Source organism: Ostrinia nubilalis, chromosome 25 (assembly GCF_963855985.1).
Source record: "Ostrinia nubilalis chromosome 25, ilOstNubi1.1, whole genome shotgun sequence".
Classification (NCBI taxonomy): domain Eukaryota; kingdom Metazoa; phylum Arthropoda; class Insecta; order Lepidoptera; family Crambidae; genus Ostrinia; species Ostrinia nubilalis.
In genome coordinates, this window is record NC_087112.1 from 2,569,357 (window position 1) to 2,589,443 (window position 20,087).

General features: G+C 35.0%; 1 protein-coding gene across 3 annotated transcripts in view; it reads left to right on the top strand.

Moving 5' to 3' along the window:
• Positions 1-20,087, top strand: part of LOC135084232 (filamin-A) — a 101,088-nt gene that overhangs the window by 8,976 nt on the left and 72,025 nt on the right. The window contains exon 1 of one of the 3 annotated variants that reach the window (XM_063978983.1): positions 3,060-3,169. The exons of the other annotated variants lie outside the window; for them this stretch is intronic. The gene's annotated coding sequence lies outside the window, so the exon portion shown is untranslated. Of the gene's footprint in view, positions 1-3,059; positions 3,170-20,087 lie in introns of those variants that run through there. 3 annotated transcript variants of the gene reach the window in all.

The following is a 20,087-nucleotide window of genomic DNA, read 5'->3' on the forward strand; positions in this document are numbered from 1 at the left end:
TAAAATCGTCGTTTTATCGACATTTTTTTACGATATTAAACACAAATAAACTCAACGACCTTTAAAATGGACAACGAATCAGAATTGTTTTAATAACATAACCTAAGCGAACCTTACAGTATAATAAACGAAATCAACGAAATGCAAATTACACAACATTCAACTTAATCGACGACTTTCTCTAGAAAGGAAACAAATCTGGACACCGCTTGCTAGTGCTAGCGCCATCTAGCGGTGAGCGATACAGGCGAACACCACGGTGCCGGAGTAGTATTGATTATGAATGTGGTTACTCCAGATCTTCGATTTTCCTAGTTTTTATAGTTTTCCCTTTATGTGGCCATTAAACCCTAACTCTGTACCAAATTTCAGCTCTCTGAGTTAATGGGAAGTACTAGTTCTATTTTGATGATCATCAGTGAGTGAGTGAGTGAGTGAGTGTCGTAAATGCGAAACTTTGCTTTCGCTTAACTTCGGAAGTAAATGACCTACAGACTTGAAATTTTGGATTTAAAGTATGTGATTATAGCTTACTAGATGACGAAAATTTCTGCGTTCTGGTCTTATCCAGAGGTTCTCAAATAGGGGCCTGAAAATGCGGCGAAATGGTTCCAGTAAAGGATGGTACGGCAGTGTTTGCTTCGCGCTCGACTTGGCGGGGGCACTGCCGTGCCCCCAGATAAAAGAAAATAAAAATCCTAGCGGAATAGAGCAACAAAGAACTGAGCGAGCGAGATGTCACTAGTAGCAACACTGTCAAACAGAACTTTTTGCAACTATTTGAAGTTTAATAACTTTACGGATATCATTGATTTTTTTACTGTCCAGTGTCTTTTTTGATTACATCTGTGCATAGGTACAGTTTGTTTCCTGAGCCCCGATTACGGTAACTTTTAACGTTTCCAATCCAGACGCGCTTCATCGATTCTGCGATACGATTGGTCAAAACAGCTGACGTACGCTGTTGAACGACCAATCGTATCGCAGAATCGAGAAGCGTACATGGATTGAAGACGTTAAAAATTACCGTAATCGGGGCTCTGTTCTCGAAAATTTCATAATCAGTTCACATTCAATGTTGCGACTTTGTTGCATATTTTTAGTATTTTGACGATCACCCGGCGATGATACGCAAGTACTACAATAATTTCACTTCGCGATTAACGAGAGGTTTTGTCGCATCACTAGTTCACAGACTAAAAATATTTTTATGTCAGTTGGCCATTTTTGATGACATTTCTGCTGATTTCTAAAAAATTAGACTGTATGAGTGTTTTGACAAAATGGCGTCACAGCTACGCGTGGCCATCTTGAATAATTTGTCAAATTTTGGAATCGAGCTGTCATAATAGGAATGGGTTTGCCAAAAATACGTTTTTTGCGTATGAACTTCGATAGCAACATCAGAATAAATTCGGAACAGTTGGAATTTTAAGATCTTGTCTAAAATGAGGCAGAGATAATATAAATAATTTCATTTTCATAGTGTTTCGCGTAAAAAAATAACTCTACGCCAATCGTAGACCTCGTAGCATGTCGTAGCACATGAGGTCTATGCCTAGCTACGGCGTAGCTACATAGCCTACGACACTAAAAGTACTGAATTTTACTAGTTATTTGTACATAATTATTATTTTAGGCTGAGTTGCGTTTGCTAATGGCTAATGGAGTTTGACACCATCTTACTTTAACTTTGACAAACATTAAAGATCAAACTCCATACAGAAAACACCGGTTATCGCCATAGTTACTGTCAAATGCTTGCTTGCTGTGTCCGGCTACTAGGCCGGTAATGTTAGAAAAATTTAAACCTTGAAATCCCTAGGTATTATTTTGTTCTATCGTTTGTTGTAAAGTCAGACTGTTTATTACTTAACAATGCCACTGATCCGATCATAGTCAGAACTGAAAACTCTCAAAAGGTGTCTGATCATAAGTGAATTGCACTAAATACCTAAGTCTTACTTAATATTAGGAAAGGCGCTTTATCCACAATACAAAACCTCCATTAACCACCAATATTGTTATCGTACGGCAGTCCGGATCTGTATGTAATCTAAATGTATTCCTGACACAAAAATAATGGATGAAAGCAGACGTTTCCCACTTACGAAATAATAATTTGTATTGCCAAAGCCAATAAACTTTTTAATAAACACGCCACAGATGCGAAATAGCAAGATGTCTGCCTGTCAGATGCAATACGCGGGAATTTTGACAGTCACTATTTTTTTTATGTTAGTAACTTTTGCAATGGCATCTTAGTATTTAGATTAATAATATAATTATTAATGATACTGATATTTAAATGATTTAGGGCTAGCATGAATAAGTCATAATAATTTATAGTCTATAAGGTTTACATTAATAGAACTATGGTTATAAAAGTCGTGGTAAACGTGTGTGTTAGACAATAATTGATATGCTCTCTTTGAAGATTTGTGTAGTATAAACATAAATAAGTACTAGTTTAAAATGGCGACAGTCTGGCGTTCCGTAATATTTTATGTATAGTATAACTCTCATTAAAAACATCTACGAGTATAATTACGTAGTTAATTTTCTGTTTTTAGTTCCACTGTTCAACAACAACAACATTCACGTTTTTAGAATCCAAAAATACATTTTACCATACAAATAATAATATGTTTATCTTGTAGAACAAAATGTTTTCGTGCATCCAATCGAGTCATGATTGATGATTAAGGTGACTTAAAGCTTGAAACCAGTATTTATTAATTTTAGTGATTAACTAGTCAACGCGATCAAAGAAGTGTTTTCTTTTATTTTTATGCATTGCCTTAATTAATCCCAAATGTTTTGTAAAGGTTACGATTCATACCTAAAAGTAAAGAGTACAAAGTTGTCTTCACCTAATACAATAAGAAAGTCATAGGCAATGGTCATAGGTAAAATACTCATTCACACCATGTAACTTTCGGAAAATCTTCTGACCCGTAAACTGGGCGTAAACTCTCAATTTTCCTAAATGCACGTCTCATTTATTTATAGAGCGGGCCAACGATTCCTCAGTACGATGGCAGTATACATCTGATAATATATTTTAAACTTATACTACAACTAGGAACGCGTAGACGTTAGTGCCTTAGCCGTAGATTAGGTTAGAAAAAAAATTGTGCTCTGTGGTGTGGTGACGTTAATTTTGGCGGTAAGTTTTTATCTTTTTTTTGCTAAGAGAATAGTGCCAGTAATTTATTACGCTAGAATTTTATTTGGAATGAAAAAATAATAATTTGAGAGGAGAAAATTAATTTTGTGGGCAAAATTGGGATATTTGTTAGTTTAACACTGAACTTAACCTTATTCATACTGCTATAAGATGACCGTAAAAGCGTGTTTAATAACCAATCTTTTTTCGTTTGGTCATAAAGTATAAAAAGTTGTTTCTATGAGTGATTACAAGAAAAAAATATGTAATTTACTCGTTCAAAATGCTGGTCATGATAGTTTATGTTAAAAAAATAACAATGAGAGTAATTTGATAGCACACAATGCAAGTGATTGTTGATAACTAAAATAGAACTATGATCGCACAGCAAGCTGTTAGATCATAATTTTGATCTACGATTATCACTATTTTGCGAATATTTCAATCAAAACGGATAAAGATGCGATTTATGCCAATCATAATATTTTGCAAAAACTAAGTTACTAGATCGTTAAATAAGTATTTATTAAATATATTAATACTAAGAGGATTAATTCTCTTGTGCCTAATATTGTCAACCAAATACCTAGTTTTTCAAAAGTGAAAGCACAGTAAAAGTTCTAAAATGATTAATAGCTGACATTTCCCGCCCAGCACGCGGCGGGAAAACAAAAGGAAATACAAGATGGCGCGCGTTTTAGCTGTCAAATTACAGTTGTCACCGGCTGTCATTGGCTGTGAAATGCACGGTGCGCTAATTATGCTGCCGACAGCCTTGTTAGTTTTTTTAACGGGTTAAAATGTCATTTTACAGTGTACTTTAACTATTTTAGAGTATATCGATCGCTACTGAGTAATTTTAATAAAGCTTTGGATACATTGCAGACGAATTTAATTAATTACTTTGAAGATGCTGAGATCTAAAGAAGTTTAACATTCAACATACGTTTTGCGCTACAAATCAGAATATTACAGCTGTCAAAATGAAGTTTACGCATGCGCTGAACAGAGTCCTTGAATCCAAGGATATTACGAAATGTTTACAAAGTAGATTATTAAATTAGAATTAACACTAGAGTACACGCGCGGACTACTATAGTAGACCAGGGTAACATTTTACGCTATAACTTTTTGAAAACTTGCGCCAGAGAGCTGGCATTCCAGGAAAGCCTCATTTACTAAATTTGTCAGTAAGCCAGTAAAGCTTGGGTCGCTAGAACCTGTGCACTTTTCTAAAATTGGCCGTCAAAACAACGGGTCTACTCAAAAGTCCGAAATCACTCGACAAAAAAATTATGAAAGACTTGTAACAAATGGACTTACACCGTGTACGAGGCAGTAGAAAGTCATGAATACTATGACAGATAAAAAACTAATCATATTTTTTCAGTCAAATTGTTTTTGTTAAGAGCGTTGTCACATTTTTCATGCAGAAATCGAGAATTTGGCAGATTTCGAAATGATTTTAGTCATATAATTTATTGTTATAGCTTCTTTTGACTTATATCATCGTAATTATCATACGTTTTTACGGAATGTCTATTGACAAAATCTCGTTCAAATTGGATTTTTGCCTACGAAAACAGCGAATTTCGAAAGCCCGATTTCCAGGTAACTCGCGAATGCACAACTTTGAACTAATATTACAACAAATTTATTTCTAAGTAAGAAGATAGAATGTATTCATTAGAATAAGCATACCCTGAAGAAGAAAGTGTATTGAGAAAATTTTAATGTTTAATTCATTAAAATGCATTTTTATTATGTCTAAGATAGTCAAAATTCGAGAAATTTACTGCAAGAAAACAGGTCACATCTCATAATCTAAAAGTCATTTGGCAACATAAACTACTTTATACTTAAGAAGAAACATAGTACTATTATTGTGTGAAAAAGAAAAAATATCTATCTTCAATCTTCAAATGAAAAATTAATTTGAAAATACTATAAAATCGGGTGCATCAAATGGCATAAATCAGTCGTGCTTTGGCACTCGTAGACGCCGGGTCTATGTCAGTTGACTGCCCACTGACGTTTATGCGTCACGCGTGATTTTTTCGTAAATTGTAGTATGATTGAGTACTTTTGATCCGCAAGTATTTTTAATTTATTTGTTTAGGTAAATCGGACTTGTAATTTCTTTCTTTTCAAACTTTTTATTATTTTACTTACAGAATATGGGTAGAATAGACAAAATATATTATTATGGTATCTGTTTGGTCAGGAAAAAATAAATGACTAATAAAAATTTTAACAGGGTGTCAAAACATTAGTCTATGCTATTGTGTTTCTACCAACATAAAATATACTCTTTCTTACTAATAAAAGTTGAATAGCGTATGTATGGTCACACAACGCTTCGTCATGTTTTTCCGAAAGTTCAATTACTGACGACTGAATGAAAGAAATTGGTGCGTAACTATTCATCTGATATTAAACGTTTAGTAATAAAGGGGTAGGTCAGGTAAATGGCAAATCCACCAGCGGTCACTCGATGACACTTAGACAAATAGTTTTATAAAACGTCAACTAAGTTGGTTAGGTATTTGTATTGTAGATACGTATACAAATGAACGTATAAAATGAGTTTATTTTTAAAAGTATAGGTACAGGGTGGAAACGATAAGTGATTTCACTTGATTTTAATTATACAAGATATCAAGAAACTGTTTACTGTTCCTGTAAGTGCTTCATGAGCTCTTTAAAACAATAACAATAAATAGGTCAAAGAATAAACTGGATCTATGCGAAAATTCAATGTTTCCGAATTTCATACTAAATGTATGCCGCCAGCCATACCTACCATATTAGAAGTGTTAATTTTTTAAATTTAAATTTTTAATTGAGTAATATATAATAATCAAACAACAAACTCGTAAATTGCATTCGTAGTTAAATTATTTACGGAAAACATTATTTTAGGTTTAACTTGCTACAATATCATCAAGAGATACTAATTAATAAATACTAAATAAACAGATAAAGGGGACGGCATTAAGGCACTCAGAATTCTCAGACACCATTGATTTCGTGTTTGTTTGTAACTGTATTAAATGTATGAAAGCTGGAAATATAGGTTTTTTGAATAGATTCAGTTCGTTCTTAAACATATTATTGATGCCATTTGCTAGGTCTCATGAAGCACTTTTTCAGTAAGTAACCATTTGTTCGACATCTTGTATACCTGCTATAAGAAATATTCGAGTAAGTCACTTATCGATTATTTTCGTCATCCTTATTTGTATTAAAGTTAATTAAAATACACTAAGGCTGAGATGCACGCACCACCTAACTTTGACCCTAACTGACAATAACCGGTGTTTTATGTTAGACAGATTTTTGACATCCAAAATTTTGATGTCAATGTTAAAGTAAGACGGTGCAACACGGCCTAACAAATGTATCGTAGACAGTACTTTTTATTTTATTCATAAATCTTTCTTTTCTTTGCAAAGCTATCTACAAGCTTTTATTTTCTTTGACATCTGGAGTTGTAAAATCTTGCAACTTAAAATTTACTTACTTCCCGTTTTCCCATTGAGCTGAAATTTTACATGTCTACACAGGCATGCAAAATTTCGTTTCATTTCGCACTAAATAATTTAATTTACACGTGTTTTCATGCGATGGCCAAGTCAATATATTTATGTAAAACGTTAATGATTTCCTGGACTGGACTTGGTATTACATGGATCTCACAACTTTTTACCGTAGAACAACTGAGTAGTGAGACTTGGTTTTTTGACAAGTATTGTTTTTGATGGGTTTGTATTACAGAACGCATGTGTACCTAATGGGATAACTGTTTAAAAACACGATTAGATAAATATTGCTCTATGGATAAAAATCTTAAAGTTACCTCTGATATTTTAGCATTATACGACCGTGGTTTATAATAATAAATTCTATAAAATCACAATGATATCAGTATTTACCTCTTTGATTTCCTGACTTGTTTAGATTTACAAAAACTAAATATTTATTATTAACTTTTAGATAATAACTAGCTGACCCGGCGAACTTTGTTCCGCCTTAATGGCAATAAATAAGCAGACTTTTTTTTATTTCGAACGGGATAAAAAGTATCCTATGTCCTTTTCCTGGCTCTAAACTACCTCCCTGACAATTTTCAGCTAAATCGGTTCAGCCGTTCTTGAGTTATAAGTGGAGTAACTAACACGACTTTATTTTATACTAGCGGCCGCCCGCGACTTCGTACGCGTGGATCCCGTTTTACCCCCTTCATATATTATCTTACGCGGTTTAGATTTTTTCATACAAATGTTTTTTCCCGCTAACTCCCGTTCCCGTGGGAATTTTGCAATATCCTGTTGTAACTAAGCTTTAAGTTTACTAAGGTACCTGCATGCCAAATTTCAAGCGTCTAACTTAAGCGGTTTAGATTTTTCATACAAATGTTTTTTCCCGCTAACTCCCGTTCCCGTGGGAATTTTGCAATATCCTGTTGTAACTAAGCTTTAAGTTTACTAAGGTACCTGCATGCCAAATTTCAAGCGTCTAACTTAAGCAGTTTAGATTTTTCATATAAAAGGATTTTCCCGCTAATTCCCGTACCCGTGGGAATTCCTAAGTATCCTATAACCTGCCCAGGAGTACGAAAAATAATTGTACCAAGTTTCGTTAAAATCCGTCAAGTAGTTTTTGTTTCTATACATACAGACAGACAGACAGACAAAAATTTTACTGATTGCATTTTTGGCATCAGTATCGATGACTAATCACCCCCTGATAGTTATTTTGAAAATATATTTCATGTATTGACCTCTCTACAGATTTACTATAAGTATAGATATATAGATGTGAATGGCGCTTACGATGTTTAGTTACGAGCTCTTTGATGGACACAGATATTATAGATAACGTTTAAAAAATGGCACGCTCGTTTTCATACATTTCATTCTATTTATTTAACCTATCCATATTTATGTGCGGAAACGTCACAAAATCAGAATAAATTTTAATTTTTCCATCCCGCATCATAAAAACTAAAAAGTCAAAAGTAAAATTTAAATAGTAAATATTTTTCATAAACAAGCTTTTGATGCTGTAAAAAGAATAAAATAAAACATACATTCTTTCAAACCCATCAACTTATTACTTTAATCAATTTAAAGATTAAAAACTTGTCGCGGGATTTACTAGTGTAAAAAATACATTAATTACGTAACTTGATTTTGCTAAAAGTCTGATCTGAGAAAAAATCAAATAGGTAAATTATACATTATTTCTTTATTATTATGTATGATGTACTATCTTAGGTACGATACAACTACGGATTAAGATCGTTTAGTCGACGCAGCGTTGAAATTGTACAGATAAATGCAGTTTGCGCACTCACTACGCGACGTCAAGCAATAAAAACCTAAAATTCGAACGCCAACTTTTTGCTACAACGCTCTTAACATTGGTCTCAGAGTGCAATTTTGGTCCAAAAAATTTACAACTTTTAAATCTGTTTATAATGTTTGATCCCAAATAGTTATATAAAGAAACTTTGATTATAAAATAACTATAATAAACACTTTTATCATTTATATAGTAATTCTATTCATAATTTGCTTATAAACTGATTTACAGTGATTTTAAATTGGCTTACCAGAGTAGGCCGCGCGTGTATTCGTGTAAAAAAAGGGGCGCGTGTACTGCAGTGTTAATAAGAATATTTTGAGATTATTTTAACTAATATTAAGAAATAACTATTGAGATGTAGAGCAAAATGAAATTAAATATCATTTATGATGACACACACCATTCAATAAAATATATAGAAAAGTTAAGATACACAAAGAGTGCAAGCGAGCTTGTCTCTACAAAAAATATCCTACAGCCGATCAAATTGATAGTATTTTACATGGATATGCTACTCAACGATAACAAGAAAAACGCTTTCTAACGAATTTTGTGTAAGTACTTTCCCGGAAAATGTCCCGTGAAGAGTCCAAAAACATTTCCCAGCATCCAAAAATAAGCATTAACAAAAAGAACCAAAAACCTTGCCGATTCGAGGGCAAATCTCGCAACCTTTCCGTGACCTGACCTTGGACCTTTGGCCTCTACGCGACCGGTTCGACCTTCCGCGTCCTCGTGCCCTCAAAATTGTCCTTCACGACCGGCAAACCCGAATACAAGGATAGAACGGGAGGCTGTGACGTCACGGACTACGTCAGAGCCTTGCAAACGGCCTCAGGATTTAGGTGACCTTTAAGACTTGGAGGTTAAGGAACGATATTGGGATAAAGGCAGGGATTTTTGGAGGCTGAGGTCAAGGGCGTTTGTAGGCCCAGGTCAAGTTCATATTTTTTAATTTTTTATCATAAGAATATTGATAACTACATACTTTTGGTTAATAGTATCCTTAAGCCTATGCTACGCTAGATTTTTCTAAGTTCTCTAAATAGAATAAAATTAAAGCATCCAAATAACTCTATCAGTTTGAATTTTGGATAATTGTAGTTTTTAAAGGTAATTCTAAACTCCAATTAGATTAAATATGGTTTGGATTAAGACATCTACCTGAATGGATTATACATATATACTTTATGTTTAAAACCCACAACACGTGAGTCACTGCATCTTTTTGTCGAATTCCAATTGCTCTATATTTTGAATAGATGCACAAATTACATTTGCAATTAATGTAATCCAATTGCATATAATAATTTAAATCCGAAACAATAGTGCACTTGGAAATTAACTCGACGCTCATTGCGAATGTATTTGTGCTGATCAGTCTTTGTAATAGTGAAACCTTGACAACAACAATGTTATTTTTGTAATCAACGAGAGTTGTTGGACATTGATTCGAATTTTAAGCCTTCTATTTAGAATTCCAACGTGGAATTAAAAACACTTGCGAATTTGTAAATACTGCCAGCACTTATGTGATGGCGAACCGTTAGTACGCCAAGAATGTAACGCGTGTAAACACAGAAACGTTAAATATTTGCGATTCGATAAATATTCGTTAAACGTTAAAATATCATCTTTTATTTATGGCAGGATCCATTAATTTAGATGGTAGGTTCTTAGATTTATTTTCAAAGTTTGTTACACGTGTAATTTGATTTTCGTTGAGTTTGCGTTTTGCTTCAACGTCATTAACGAGTAGCTCATACTACTGGTCTAACCTCACTGCTCTATGTACAGATATATATTCTAGATAGAATATCCTGATATATCTTTCACTTATAATCTTGAATGAGACCGACGACCGTTGTCTTTATTTTCCATTTTTGGATGGGGCACATAGTTCGTAGATTTAATGTAGATCTGGTGAAGGTATCCAGCAGTGGAAGTCCGTGGTTGAAACAAACTGTGTAGGGTACTTAAATGAATCCAACCAATCAAATAAACAATCATCAATATCAGAAACAGAAACTTGGCAAACGCCTAACTCATAGCTAATACCCACTTACTGCTGAATGAAATTCCAAACCACTTACAGTTGACAGCAAGCACATTCGACTAACATTTCAGTTCCAAAATAGCTCCAATTACCACTGCATAAGATCTAATAGTGTTTATTCTGTATTAGAATAGTCAATAAGATAGCCAATAGTAGCGGTGCGCACGCGCCGCCTATGTCGTACTGATCTATCACTGGTCTAATTTATTGGCTGAAGACAGAAGGGATTGTGTGAGATCAAATGACGATTGGCAGGTGCTTATAAGTGAGCTCTGGGATTTGTTAAGAGTTTTTATGTTGACGTTTTATGGTAGAATATATACTTGCTATTTTATGTTTGTCTCTTAGATTAAAACAAAAAGGGAAGATTCAACATAAGAGTCTCGAAAATGTCATGCTCAAACGATGTCCTGGGACATCATTACACACAGGACATACGTTTTAACGTAGCCTTTTTTCTGGTTGAAGTATTTTTTATAATACCTAATTATGTTTTAAACCGCTTTCCAATGGAGGGAAGTCGAACCTTAATTTCGGCCTTTTTTATCCACAACGAGGAAGCTCTTGGCCTGTATCTCACCTGATGGTAAGTGATGATCAGTGAGAACTTCTCCTATGTTCTTTTTTTTTATTTTTATTTTTTTATTTAATAAAAAAGGTTCACCAACAGCTTATACACTAATACATATTAGATAATTTTAAACTTATTCTACAGTATCTTACTAAATGTAAAGCCACTTACTGGCGAACACAACTTGCGTTTACATTAAGAAGACTTTAAAAATAAATTCCAAAATATACCATAATTACTATTCTTTGGTTATAAAAAGATATAATATAATAAAAATCTATGTAATGTTTTTTTTTTATATTAGCTAAGCAATAAAAGTAGGTATTAACATTGTACAATCATTAGCCATCCAATAATGTTTCTCGAAATTTACGTAATGACATGGAAAAGAGATCAATGTTTGTGGAGCGATTACATTTATTATACAACCTAAGCACTCTCGGGACTGGTGAGTTTGCACCTAAGACAGTTCTTCGAAACGGAGTAATAAATGTGTCTATTGGGTGGCGTGGCAAGCGCAGAGGAACACGAAAACGAATTCTCTCCACAAGTTTCGAGCAACACAACTTATTGTTTAAAATCTTATATAAAATGATTAGGTCAGAAAGGTCCCTACGCTTATCCAGGCTATTCATACTAAAAAGATATAATCTATCCTCGTAGGCTAAGGCCCTCCTCGCAATACCCCTGACGAAAGCAAGATGTCTGGTAAACTTTTTTTGAACTCTTTCTATCCGTAATGAGTGATTAGTGTAATGTGGTCTCCAGACAGTACTTGCATACTCCAAGGTGGATCGAACGAGTGAGTTATAGAGGAGAATTTTGGTTGAGATTCCAAACTCTTTGCTGTTTCTTATTAAAAACCCTAGTGCCTTTGATGACTTTTTAATAATATTATTTATATGAGGAACAAAAGTGAACTTACTGTCCATTAGAACACCTAGGTCTCTTACCACCTTTAACTCTTGCAAACCAATCCCATTAATAGAGTATTTGGTTGGAATGATATTATTTTTTCGTGTAAATTTCATAAGCGAACATTTTTTTACATTGAGATCCATTCCATTAATGTCACACCATTTCTTAAGGGAATCGAGGTCCTCTTGGAGCATAACCGCGTCATCCAATGAGTCAACAACTTTTGAAAGTTTGAGGTCATCAGCGAATAAGTATGGGATAGAGTAGCGAATGCAGGATGGCAAATCATTGACAAACATGTTGAACAAAACAGGGCCCAAGTGCGATCCCTGTGGGACACCGGACGTAATATAATGAGTGCTAGACGTGAAACCATTGACAACTACGTAAAATTGTCGTTCCTTAAGGTACGAGTCCAACCAGCCCAACATAGATCCAAAAAAGCCATAAGAAGAAAGCTTTTCGATCAAAATTTTGTGTGGCACCCGATCAAAAGCCTTACTGAAGTCCGTGTACACCACATCTATTTGTTTGCTAGCGTCAATGGACTCTACAAGATCCTCAGCAAAGCTCATTAAGTTGGTACATGTTGACCTACCCTTCAGGAAACCATGCTGACTATCACATACAAATCCAGAAAAGTATTGTTGTAGATATGGACAGACTAAGCTCTCAAAAACCTTTCCTAAGGTTGGAAGAATGGATATAGGTCTATAATTTTGAACCAAATTATTACTATCGGATTTAAAGACAGGAACAACTTTAGCCAACTTCCAGGCTCTAGGAAAAACACCTGTATCTAAAGATTTGTTAAAGATCCAACTCAATGGCTCAACCAAGCTAGACGCACAATTTCTTATAAATATTGGAGGTAAGCCATCGGCTCCCGCTCCTTTGATGACGTCTAAGCACTTAAGCTTATCCTCTATTTTGGTACAATTAAGGCTTAAATGAGAGAAACCAGCACTGGTATATGGAATCGTAAAATTTATGGACAGTCTACAATCAAGACCTGTGTTAGGAGAGTCGTACACCGATGCGAAATGATTAGCAAACAGATTACAAACTTCGACTCCATCGGAAGTGGAAACGATGCCGTTAGACAAGGAAGAAGGATAGTTACTAGTACCGCCACGTTTTGTTTTTACAAAATTCCAAAAATATTTAGGGTTAGTTTTGATACTACGCTCAACATTGCCCAGGTAAGATCTATAACAGGCCTTGATCAGTAAGTTACACCGCTCAGATAACAGACGTTATGAAATTTGGTCAAGGGGATTCCGGTATTGTTTGTATTTTCTCCTGTATTTTTCCTTCTCCCGCAGTCTACCTACTAAATCTGAGCTGAACCATGGAGGGAACCTTCTATGTCGGGGTCCATACAGGGGAACATACTTTGTTATTGTCTCGGCAATGATCCTATAGAATGTATCTGTCATTGTATTTACATCAGCCTCGTCCGGCAATAAGCTATTCCAGTCAATTTGCGATAGGTGCTTATTTATATCATTATAGTTAGCTTTGTAAAAGTTATGTTTTTGGGTGATATTTGATTTTAGATAACACTCACCTTCCACAGGGATATCTATTGTAATTGGTGGATGCAAGGGGTCCACAGGAGTGCTCAGAGCTTGGAGTGCTTTTAGAAGATTTTTTTTAGATTTTTTACCTAGAAGTACGTCAAGCGACTTTTCAACTCAATAAAATACTGTAACTAATTATTGTAGGTAAATAGTGTCAAATGTTCTTTTATTATCTGTCTGACGGATTGGCACCCAACTTGGTGTTGATGGACGTTAGAGGCGGGGACTTTTAATACATTTACTTTCTAAGCATCCTGAACCAATTTCTGAAGAAATTGCACTCTACAACTGCATTTTTGAGTGGACTGACTATATTATCTAATTTAACATAAACAAAATTTGAACCGATGAAATCGATTATGATCATTAAATCTAAGAAAGACATTGAAAATATCGTAAAATATATTTCAATTACCTATCATCGCAACTAACACTAACATACCAACAAACCGTCTGTTAATATTAAACGCTTACGTGATATAATTTTGCATCAAAGTGGTGCATTTTCAATATAAATACTATATTAAATACGTCTGGGAGAGTTCCCCGAATCCGAACGGCTTTGATCTGATTTTGAATCAACTTAAAATAATAATCAACGGTTGAAATCGTTTTGGTTAGAATGTTGGCTAATAGGATGTTACTTTCTATGCTACCTATAACGAGTATAACATGTATTTGGCATCCATTGACTACCCCTTAATACCCCTAAAATAAACGTTTCTTCTTCTTCTTATCATGTCAACAAACCTACACCGTGTCAGCCCAAAACTCCGCTACAAGAGTAAAATAAATGCAATTAATGGTTTTATTTAGTATCGTATACTAATGTATAATATATGTATAGCCTGACCAGGAACATAAAAACCCTCGCCATGTTGCGGAAAACTAATGGTACTAATTTCTTTTAATGGCAACAGTAACTGAAAACTTCATTGTCATGTCACCTTGCATGTCAGTCTATTGCTGTCAAAGTGTAAACAAACTTTATTTTAAATGTGCGCAATTGATTTTGTGAATTAAATTGCTAAAATCTTTTTATAGTCGTGAAAGAAAAGTGGTTTACAATGTGTTAAAGTGTTTGTCGAAGAGAAATACTAAGGGTTCGGACAATATTTTCATTGAATAATGTTTCCGACAAAGGTTGTCAAATTGACTGACATGTTTATCGCATAGTACAGTCCACTATGAAAATTAGCTGTGGTTTGTTTCAACTACCTATTTTAAAAATTTTTGTCACTTTCTAAGTGTTGAATTTTATGGAATTGGGAAAGAAGTACCGAGTTTGAAGCGTTCATGAGCAAACATTGCAGTTGAATATACAAGTTCTGAATTTGATTATTGATGAATAATAAAATAAATCCTACTAGCTCGATTGATGGTTTCATTTAATTTATTTAAACCAGGTTACCTATAATAATATTTTCTCGTTAATTTATGAAAATATCAAATTAGCCCGTAATCCTGAATCCTGATACATAAAGTTAGCCTATTAATTAACACAGGTACGACTGTACTCAGTGTTGCACTATCAAATGCAATTGACGCGCCTCTATGCCAGGGTTTTTATGTTCCTGGTCAGGCTATAACTACATATATGGTGGTCATTGGTGGTCGATCTTTAGACCACGTGAATAGTCCAGTAGTTAAGTATCATTAATAGTATTGTTTTTTTTCTGTTGTATTGCAACGAATAGTCTCTATATGCTAATAAAATTAGTAAAATAGGGGACTCTACACTGAGCATTTGAGCTTAAACTAACAAACGTATATCAGACGCCACTTGAAAAATCTTTAATAGTGAAAACAATAACAAAAATATTTAAATTGAATAAGTTTCTTCCGACAGAAATTAAGATACACCTAGAATTCCATAATTTACTATGTTAAGGTAAGGTGAAGGAAATGCTTGCAATGGTGTTACGGTCACCACCAAGAATTTCACGAAAAAATCACTTTACCTATTTTTAAAGACTGCCAATTTGATAGCTAATTACCAAAAATATTTCCACCCACTTTTTAAATTGTCCCGATCATCTTACGAGATATTAATAGTTGAACCGCGTTGTGCGGCGAGGTTGACGCGACGGGACAGCTGACTGGCAGCTGCCCAGCCCTATCGTGGTTCGTGGTTCCATGTAGCTTAAAGCTGGGTTCAGACGGGTGTAATGTAACGTGTAATGTAACACGAATTCTACGCGTGGACGGCATTATGAGCATTATATGGAAAGTGCTGCATATACTATTTCCATTACGTTACATGATACATTCCGGCGCAGGACCGGTTTTTGTGGAAATTCTCGGGGGAGGCCTTTGTCCAGCAGTGGACTAATTTCGGCTGAAACGAACGAACATTCCATTACTGAGCATTACGTGTAAAGTGCTGCTTATCTATACTATTTACATTACATCACACCAAGGCTGTTGAACCCAAGGCCTAGGAAAGAATTTTAAGTCGCCCGCGCAAAATTCAAAAATCACAGTAACTGAAATAGGTAATGTAAGTGGTCCGTCGTTAACGATTGAATCCACCGTTTGATCCGACTCTTCAAAAGGTTGAGCCTTGCATTACACGATACTTTTCATTTCGCGTTACACCCGTCTGGATCCGGCTTAATGTGTAATGTAATCCACCGTGTAATGTAACACGAATTCTACGTGTGGACGGCACTATGAGCATTAAATGTAAAGTGCTTCCATACTATTTCCATTACATTACACGATACATTCCATTACGCGTTACACCCGTCTGGACCCGGCTTAATGTGTAATGTAATCCACCGTGTAATGTAACACGAATTCTACGTGTGGACGGCACTACGAGCATTACATGTAAAGTGCTTCCCATACTATTCCCATTCCATTACACGATACACTCGTCTGGATCCGGCTTAATTGATAAAATTAATTAATTGTTCGATGGCTGACAACTATATCTAATGAATGTCCAAGGATTTTGGATGACAAACATAGATATATGGCGTGTTAAAACAATTAACTGATTGAGAAAGATTAAGTTGTATTTAGGCCTAGTTAAACGACAGCTATGACATTATTCAGTTTGGAAATACTTGTTACGTTTATTACCGTAGTTCTTGAACTATCGTATTTATTAGTGCCTAATTATACTGAATTTCAGTATGTTTTTGACATAACAATCACTCTGGTTTAGTAGTAAATTATTATTAGATTTTTTAAAGAAGCTCTTAGCCATATTTGATGGAAAGTGATCAGGTGCAAGCGAACTTCGGAATCCTCAACCACAGAGGAAATGTCTTACAGAAAGTTGGAGAACACAACAATGCTGTTAAAATTGTTGTCAGGTAGCTCCCGTGGCTTTGTCTTGATATTAACTGTCCCATAAAGTCATTATTATTCATTCATGAGTCCCACGATCAGAATACATTGTTTTCTAAAAGAATGAAAATGAATTTCTATATCAAAAAGTGTCAGCGATTTAGACGTCAAGACGTAACAGGGAAACAGAAGATACAGCAACAAACAGAGGTTATTTTTGCGTTAATATTTCAGTAAAGTTAACTATAGACTGAGGAATTGAGGGCCAATCTAAAAAGGGCTACAATCCAGGCGCCTTTCAACACTTCAGAGGTGCCATACGGTTATTACCATGGCGCTATATTGTGAACCCGGGCAGGGTGCCAACGCCTTTTGTTCGCTTCATTGTTGCGATCTGTGAATGATACAAGATATTAAAGAGTCTTCAGCTAGTAGTCAGTTAAATTGATTGAAAACAATAAGGTAGTTGACAACACTCGTCAATCACTACCTACTACGCGAACTCAATTGAGTATTTTTCGAAATTTGATTTAAAAAACAGCAAATTGAAAACTGACTCTGTTATGAGTTGGAATTATTGGTTAATTGCATCAATTTACCTCATCATTCATCATCATCATTTCAGCAATAGGACGTCCATTGCTGAACATAGGCCTCTCCCAATGACTTCCACTTCAACTTACCTATTTCGTGTATTTTCGTACTGCATTTTGTCAAGACCATGGGGTCCAAGACTTCTCCTACGACCAGTAAAACTAGTGATGTAATTTGTAATGACCATATAGTCTTTGTGCTCTGTAAAAGCGCTTTCAAAAGCCTATTTGCAGAAAATAAATTACTTTTTTTGACTTTATATACTCTTTTCAAGGACTGGACCAAGAAATTCACAATGCCTGGTAAATTAAAATCTCTTTTTTACTATATGTTGTACTTATTACTACTACCTATTTTATAGTCATAAGAATTTTTCAAATCGGTTCTGAGATTAGTGCGTTCAACCAAACAAACAAACAAACTCTTCAGCTTTATAATATTAAGTATAGATAATAATATAACTAGGGTTTCCGCAATATTCCCGTCTATTACCAGCCAGTCAATTAAGCCTAAGTGTTTAGCAGAAGTAGAGCGTGCCCGGGTTTATAGAGTCCTGGCCCAAATCGAGCGTGGAGTGGAAATGTCAAAGGTGCCAGTGTTGCCAGCTTACGAGACAAATTACTAATATTGTAAGTTTTTAACTGAAAAAACTACAAAAGGAAATCTTGGTAACCAATGACTTCAAGACACAAAGTTAGAACACTTCATTTTAATCCTGGAAAATTGAATACCTAATCAAAAAAATCTTGCACATTTTTTCAGGGCCCTTTTCTATGTCCCTTGACCTAAACACTTTTAGACAGCATATCAGGTATTGCTGAGAAATGGCGGAAGATTTCAGTTAATTTGTCAGTCTTCAACTTATTACAGGAAATACGATTTACAAAATATGTATTAAGTAAGTGCAAGCTAGGTAAGTAAAGTCCACGCATTCTAGTCATTTAAATATCCTCCTCAGGCAGCCCTCCCACTAAGTAGACCAACGATCTGGTAAAGGTAGCGGGAAGTACTTGGATGCAAGCAGCACAGGGTCAGTCGTTGAGGAAATACTTTGGGGAGACCTTTGTTCAGCAGTGGACGTCATTTTGCAGAAACGAACGAACGCAAAAACCCTTTTCATATGGATATTCTTACTAAAGTCCAGTGCCATAAAACAAAAAAATTACGATGTAAGCTGGCAACACAGCTTACCTTATAAATCATAGCACGCGTTGCGCCAACGCTGACAAACGACCCGCGCTGTGTTGGATGAGTGTGAAGAAATGTGACAGTATGAATAAGTGCTTCTGCAATGACGTCCACTGTTGGACAAAGGTCTCCCCAAAGATTTCCACAACGACCGGCTCTGCCCTGTCCACGGGAAGTACCTGGGTATCGTCGGTCCACCAGGTGGGTAGTCCACACTATGTCTTCCGGCCCGTGGTCGCCACTCGAAAACTTTTCTGCCCCAACAGCTCTACGAGCTATGTGCCCTGCATTTTTTTATTTTTGTTTTTAATAGTATCCCACCAAAAATACTTCCATGTAAAATGTTGCGAAGACGGACCGTATGGCACGCTCTGTGAAAAAGTTATCCCCATTTAGGTAGAGCGAAGCTTTACGTATGTAAAGAATATAACATAGAGTCAAAATCTATGATGATGCTGTAGGTACTGATATTTTGTATCACAGATGCTTATTTTCTATTATCTTTTCTATTTAATGATTTACATTTTACTAATAAGTATCGAAATAAAAAATATCGTCTGTAAAAGTTGTGGCACTGTCAAAAGACCGAGACAGCTTTTCTAAATTCACAAGAGAATGTGTCAAACATTAATGAACTAACGAAATTAAAGAAACCCGTCATGTGCTTTCGCCAGTCCTAGCCAAGAATAACTGATCAAAATAAAGCTGACACTTTTCTGGGTAAATACATAATAGAAATAGTTACAGTAACTTTAATTATTGTTGATAAAGAATTGAACTTAAACGTACTGGGAAAGCTTTGCTTAGACGGCATTATTTTGATCAGCTGTTAACTGTGAGATTACTTCAACATTATCTAAAGAGCTTAAATTATTCACCATTAGTTTTCTATCAAAGGAAAGTGTGTGCAGAAGTTAGTATGTATTATGTGTATTCAAGTGTGTCTTTCCTGCTCTCTTCTCCATCATTTAATGACTAATCTTTCTATCTTCTTATTTGAAATCCCAGATAAATGAACGAATTTGGTTAATAAATGACAAACAGCGATAATGGAGCTGTCTCAGCTATTCTAAAATGCATGATCTTCCACTAGGTAATAACTTTTAAGATACGAAAAAATAGGTATTATTAATAACAAAAATATTTAGAAGTCCTGATAATCTTGTTAGCAGAAGAAGAAACTCTGTAGTCCTCTGCTTCAATTTTTTTGTAAGTGTAGCGCGGGATTTCGCTTCCTATTTCTATTGTAAAGATCTGCGTTTAGAAAACTTTATGCGTTCTGCCTACAGTTAAATTATGTGGTCTATTGTTTTTTATTTTGATACGCCGCTTTTCTTCGTC